Source organism: Oreochromis aureus, linkage group 11 (genome assembly GCF_013358895.1).
Source record: "Oreochromis aureus strain Israel breed Guangdong linkage group 11, ZZ_aureus, whole genome shotgun sequence".
In the NCBI taxonomy this organism is placed as follows: domain Eukaryota; kingdom Metazoa; phylum Chordata; class Actinopteri; order Cichliformes; family Cichlidae; genus Oreochromis; species Oreochromis aureus.
In genome coordinates, this window is record NC_052952.1 from 3,984,676 (window position 1) to 3,991,989 (window position 7,314).

The following is a 7,314-nucleotide window of genomic DNA, read 5'->3' on the forward strand; positions in this document are numbered from 1 at the left end:
TTCAACAACCACCAAACAGCTAAAAGAGCAAATGAGAGCAGGTAAATGGATTCCACACAAAGATGTAAAAACAAAGCGCTGACTGAACGCATCAGAATCTGTGAGATATTGGCTGTGAGATGGCACGTACATGGACACGCCAAAATTCATTCATTGAACGAGCAGCAAAAGAAGATCAAAACTATGCTTCACATTTGATAAACATCATCATTAATTCCCTCTTACTTTTGCTGTTTTGCTTCCACCACGATTAAAAATCACACTTCCTGCACAGCTCTTTCTCTCTCTCAGTGTACTTCAAGAACAGTTTCTCATCTCAAATTTCTGTTTTCTGCATTATTTGCTTGCTTTCTTACTTCGCACCAGACGCAGCTAAGTGCTGTGAACAACAGCGTTTAGCTGCGTCTCTAATAAGACCTTTGTAACTTTGCTCTGCTTCACTTCAGCAGCAGGAGGTAATGTTTATATGTTGATTGATAGTTTGCTTCAGTTTTTGATCTACTGCAGAATATTTTTAAGGGGGTTATCTGCTATAAAAAGCCAGCCCAGGAAAATCTCCTTCATGTTTTTCTGTGTTTTATCCTCAGTTACTTTGACACAAAGGCATCTGCTGTGATGCTTACACCTCTGACGAAATCTCACAAGTGTCAGTCCTGATAAATGATCAGAATTATAATATTTCTGACTGTCTGAGTCAAAACTGAATCTAATCCAATCGATTATAGAAATCAGTGATGATACCCAGGCCTACTCACAATGAACTTTCTGGAGAAATGCCCATTAGCAATGTATAACAGCCCAAATCCTTCAATTACTGCATAACTTTGTAACAATAAACAAGTGTCAAAGATTGTCTATTAGCTAGGTCATGGTAATGTTAACATCTTGAATTGAAAACACCTTGACTTATTTTTCTGTGTCTTGAAGAAATTTCACCTCTCATCCAAAAGACCTTTACAACAGTTCCATGCTTAAAAGCTGTTGCTGAGCCATTCACACTTCGAAGTCACTGAATTTATGTGTTGTATTATAATAAAAGACCTTGACATTGCTTTAGAAAGTAACGACTCCAGTTGCAAATAACTGAATAAAAACCAAAAAACATTCCTACTAGTATATTTCTGGTATGCATCAAATTTTGAATAGAATTGAATTTTGAAATCTACACTGCATTGTATGTCAAACTCTGTAAAAAAAAAAAAAAAAGTAAATAATAAAATAAAATAAAAATACAAACAACCCTTGCTACTACTCATTCCACTGTCGAACAGCAAAATCAAACCAATATACAGATATTACAGTTTTTCTCCGTCGCTTTGTTGCTTTTCTCAGATCAGAATGAAAATTCTCAAAACCATTAGATAAGATAAGATAAGATAAGATAAGATAACCTTTATTAGTCCCACACGTGGGAAATTTGTTTTGTCACAGCAGGAAGTGGACAGTGCAAAAGTTATGAAGCAAAAATTAGAATAAAATAAAATAAGAATAAATACAGTACACAACTGTACAGAATAGAATAAAATAAAATACTATATACAGTAGAATAAAATAGAATAAAATATACAATGAGATAAAAATAGAGTACAAATGCTATATACAACTGAGTAAAAAAATACAACGATGCCAGAAAAGATTATTGCACATTAGTGTTATTGCACATTTGTGGATGTGTGTGTTTGATCAGTTAAAGTCTTTGTTGTGGAGTCTGACAGCAGTGGGGAGGAAAGACCTGCGAAATTTCTCTGTCCCACACCGTGGTGCCGCAGATCTCCCACTGAAGGAGCTGCTCAGTGCTGTCACAGTCTCATGCATGGGGTGGGAGATGTTGTCCAACAGGGATGACAGCTTAGCCACCATTCTCCTGTCACTCACCACCTCCACTGGGTCCAGAGGGCATCCTAGAACAGAGCTGGCCCTTCGGATCAGCCTGTTCAGTCTCTTCCTGTCCCCAGCAGAGATGCTCCCGCCCCAGCAGACCACACCATAAAAAGATGGCTGAGGCCACCACAGAGTCATAGAAGGTCTTCAGGGTGGGCCCTCCACCCAAAGCGACCTGAGTCTCCGCATAAGGTACAGTCTGCTCTGCCCTTTCCTGTAGAGGCGTCTGAATTATGAGTCCAGTCCAGTTTGTTGTTCAGATGAACACCAAGGTACCTGTAGCTGTCCACAGCCTCAATGTCCATACCTTGGATGTTCAGTGGTTGCAGTGGAGGATGTTTGTGCCTGCGGAAGTCTACCACCAGCTCCTTGGTTTTACTGGCATTGATCTGGAGGTAGTTCAGCTGGCACCAGTCCACAAAGTCTTGAGTCAGTCCTCTGTACTCCTTGTCGTCCCCATCAGTGATGAGGCCGACTATTGCAGAGTCATCAGAGAACTTCTGCAGGAAGCACTGGGTGGAGTTGTGGGAGAAGTCTGCAGTGTAGATGGTGAAGAGGCACGGGCCAGAACCATTCCCTGTGGGGCCCCCATACTGCAGGCGACCCTGTCCCACACACAGCCCTGAGTCCTCACATACTGTGGTCGGTCGGTGAGGTAGTCCAAAATCCAGGTAGTGAGGTGATGGTCCACTCCAGAGTTCTCCAGCTTGTCCTTTCAGAACCGAGGGAAGAATGGTGTTGAAGGCACTGGAGAAATCAAGAACATGATTCTCACAGTGCTCCCAGCGGTCTCCAGGTGGCGAGGGAGCGATGTGGGAGGTGAATGACCACGGCATCATCCGCTCCAATGCCAGGTTGGTAGGCAAACTGAAGTGGGTCCAGTGATGAGCTCACCAGGTGCAGAAGCTGAGCCAGGACCAACCGCTCCAGGGTCTTCATCAAGTGGGATGTCAGAGCCACCGGCCTGTAGCTGTTGAGGTCCTTGGGCCGTGAAGTCTTTGGCACTGGTACAACACAGGAGGTTTTCCAGAGCTGTGGGACTCGTCCCAGCCTCAAGCTTAGGTTGAAGAGGTGCTCCATCACCCCACACAGTTGGTCCGCGCAGGACCTGACAACCCTCGAGCTGATGCCATCTGGACCCGCTGCCTTCTTGGCTTTAAGTGCAACCTCCACAACATTTAGTCATTTGTACACATCATAGTAGCAATTTCTCCTTCCTCTGAACAAATTGCAAATGCTCTTGCATGTATCAGTTGCTTTCATACAATTCTCTGCCGTCGACAACATTGTCATTTGCTTATGTCATGTCAGTCAAAATGAAATGTATTTTTGGATGCTGAATAGTCGTTCCCAATAAAACTAATAGTCTTCATTTCATTGCTTGAGTTATTACATACAATATTGGTGAATTAGTTTTCAAATGCTGTCTAGCAAATATTATACCTTTTTTTAAATTATGTTTTTCCTGGAAATGTCCCCGAAATTGAACAATTTCTCTCAGGTGAACTTTAGCTTTCACTGACAAGGAGGTGTGTGAAGTATTAGTTGTAACCAATGACGAGCCACTTGTTCACAGTCACTCATGGATCAATCCCATGAACCCTCAATTGGCAAGCATATATGAACTGAGCAGGACATAGTGTGTACCATTTCTACAATTCTGTGACACAGAAATGGAAGGTCAACATCATGGAAGAGGGGTGAGGATGCGGGGGGGACAAAACAGGGGAAGAGGGAGAAGACGCCAAATACATAGGCAGATCCCTAATTAAACTAGAAAAATTTGCATTTCCTGCGAAAATGCAGGTGGATGCTGTAAAGCTGAAGCTGTCTGCTGAAACTAGCTGAAAAAGCTGAAATGTTGCAGAAATTGTAAAAACTTTGCCTAAACATAAGAAGTTTGCAAAAATGTAATTACTTAGCAGAACTGCAATATCTTAGAGGAGACATGATACTTGGCAGAAATACAATAACATAGCAGAACTTAGCAGAAATATTGTAACTTAGCAGAAACATGATAACTTCTCAGAAATACAAGAATTTAGGAGAAATAGTATAAGATAACAGAAATAATATATTGAGCCAAAAATAGTTAAACATTACAGAAATACTATGATTTAGAAAAAGACTACATCATAGCAGAAATTGTGATTTAGCAGAGACACTGTGATGTACCATGAATACTGTAATTTTGCACAAATACTATGTTTTAGCACAAATAGTATAATTTAGCAGAAATACTATCGTTTGGCAGAAATACTATGTTTCAACACAAATACTCTGGTTTAGCAGAAATATTATAACATAGCAGAAATGCTATATTTAGAAAAAAACATATAATTTAGCAGAAATACTATGATATAGCTTAATAACAATGATTTAGAACAAATACTAGAATTGAGCAGAATAGTAATAACTTAAGTGTAAATATTGGAAAAGTAAAATGACAAGCTGAAAAAAACGGAACGTGGTTAAGTTCCCTCAAAACTAATTGTTGTTCACCTGTGAAAAGAAAATAAAGAAATAAAAATAAATTTTTAAGAAATGCAAGAAAGAACAGCCAACAGATACACACAAAATCAAATATGGACATATGGACACACAAATGCACAGAGAGAGAGAGACACACACACACAGGGTCTATGCCAGTCAACCAGTCTGAGTATATTATATTTTTATCCAACAATGAGATGCTGCCATATAAAGGTTCTCTCTCTCACACTCACACACACACACACACACACACAGCAGCAGCAGCAGCAGCAAGTGAACAGGGGCTGTTAACAGCATGTTTCTGGGTCAGTCTGCCTGGAGCTGCTTAATTTGAATCCACCAATCAGAGAGGCTGCCTGTTTCCCGCCTAAAAAGCTGCTACTGCTGCAGTCTATTTCTAATATTGAGGATTCCCATTAAACAAATGGCCATAATTTCCTAACCTTAGGGACTAGAATGGTTATTCTTAGACCGTTTTGTTCAGAAGAGATGGGGGAATCTTCAAGTGTTAACTATTTACAATAAAAATATGAATTATTTGAGATAAATGACGTAGATGATTGGTTGGCTTAGAAACCACGAAGGCCCCAATATGGAAAAATTTCAGTGTATCAGTCCTCATGGACGACTGGCTGGCTGGGAAGCCGTGACGGCCCCGATATGCAAATTTGAATGTATCAGCCCTCACACAGGATTGGCTGGCTGGGAAGGCATGAAGGCCCTGATATGTAAATTTGAATGTGCCAGTCTTCACATAGGATTGTGATCCACCAATCAGAGATGCTTCTTCTGTCTGCTTCATTAAGCTGTGTAGTTGTTCCTGTTAATACAGCTGCACCCCTAGCTCACACAAACAGAGACCCTGGCTTTCTGCAATGTTTTTCTGACATGGATCATTAACATAACATCTTAGCAAAAATATTGTGACTTAAGAGAGACATGATAACTTAACAGGAATACAATGATTTAGCAGAAATACTATATTTAGTAGAAATACTATAATTTGGCAGAAATACTATATTTTATAGAAATACTATAATTTGGCAGAAATACTATATTTAGCACAAATACTGAAAAGTAGCAGAAATATTATGATTGAGCAGAATAGTAAAAACTTAGAAATATTGGAAAAGCAAAATGGACAGCTGAAAAAATACTGAACATGGTAAGATTCCCTCAAATGTACTTGTTCAATGGTGAAAAATTGGCAAAAATTAAAACAAAAAGAAATAAGAGCCTGCAGATACACATAATTACAAATATGGACACATATGGAAACACATATGCACAGAGTGACACAGACACAGGATCTATGCCAGTAAACCAGTCTGAATATATTCAGCTTGAATCCTACAATGAGATGCTGCCAAAACAGAGTCTCTCTCTCTCCTTCTCTCTAACACGCACGCACACACACGCTCACACAGTAGACTCAGCAGCAAGTGAACAGGGACTGTTAATAGTGTTGTCTATATGTTTCTAGGTCAGTCAAACAGCCTGGAGCTGCTCAATTTGAATCAGCTGTTACTGGTGCAGCCTTTTACACACACACACACACACACAGACTGGTTTTTTGCAGTCTATTTCTCATATTGAGGATTCCCCTCAAACAAATGGCCATAATTTCCTAACCGTAGGGGCTAGAGCGGTCATTCTTAGATTTTTGTTCAGAAGAGATGGGGCAATCATCAAGTGTTGTGTATTTAAAATAAAAATATGAATTTTTAGAGATATATGACATGGATGATTGGTTGGCTTAGAAGCCATGAAGGCCCCAATATGCAAATTTGAATGTCTCAGCCCTCAGATATGATTGGCTGGTTGGGAAGCCATGAAGGCCCAGATAAGTAAATTTGAATGTCTCAGCCCTCAGATATGATTGGCTGGCTGGGAAGCCGTGCAGGCCCTGATATGTAAATTTGAATGTCTCAGTCCTCACAGAGGATTGGCTGCCTGGGGACCTGGCAGAAATATATGAAATACTATGATTAAGCAGAAATACTACATTTAGTAGAAATACTATGTTTTAGCACAAATACTACAAAATAGCAGAAATACTATATTTAGCACAAACACTGAAAAGTGGCAGAAATACTATAACATAACAGAAAAACTATGATTTAGCAGAATAGTAATAACTTACATAGAAATATTGGAAAGACAAAATGGAAAGCTGAAAAAAAACTGAACATGGTTAGGTTACAAAACTACTTGTTGTCCAACTGTGAAAAATTGGCAGAAATAAAAAAAAAACAAGAAAGAAGAGCAATCAGATACACACAATTACAAATATGGACACATATGTGTCCACAGACACACACAGGATAGATGCCAGTCAACCAGTCTGAATATATTCAATGTGAATCCTAAAATGAAATGCTGCCAAAAAAGGGTCTCTTTCTCTCCGTCTCTCTCTCTCTCTCTCTCTCTCTCTCTCACACACACACGCACGCATGCACGCACGCACGCACGCACGCACGCACGCAGCAGCAGCAGCAGCAGCAGGAGCAGCAAGTGAACAGGGGCTGTTAATAGTGTTCCCTGCATTTTTCTAGGTCAGTCAAACAGCCTGGAGCTGCTCACTTTGAATCCACCAATCGGAGAGGCTGCTGGTTTCCCGCCAAAACAGGTGCACCAAGTGCAGCCTTTTAGACACAGCACACAGAGAGAGAGACCGGCTTTTTGCTGTCTATTTCTCATATTGAGGATTCCCCTCAAACAAATGGCCATAATTTCCTAACCGTAGGGGCTAGAGCGGTCATTCTTAGATTTTTGTTCAGAAGAGATGGGGCAATCATCAAGTGTTGTGTATTTAAAATAAAAATATGAATTTTTAGAGATATATGACATGGATGATTGGTTGGCTTAGAAGCCATGAAGGCCCCAATATGCAAATTTGAATGTCTCAGCCCTCAGATATGATTGGCTGGTTGGGAAGCC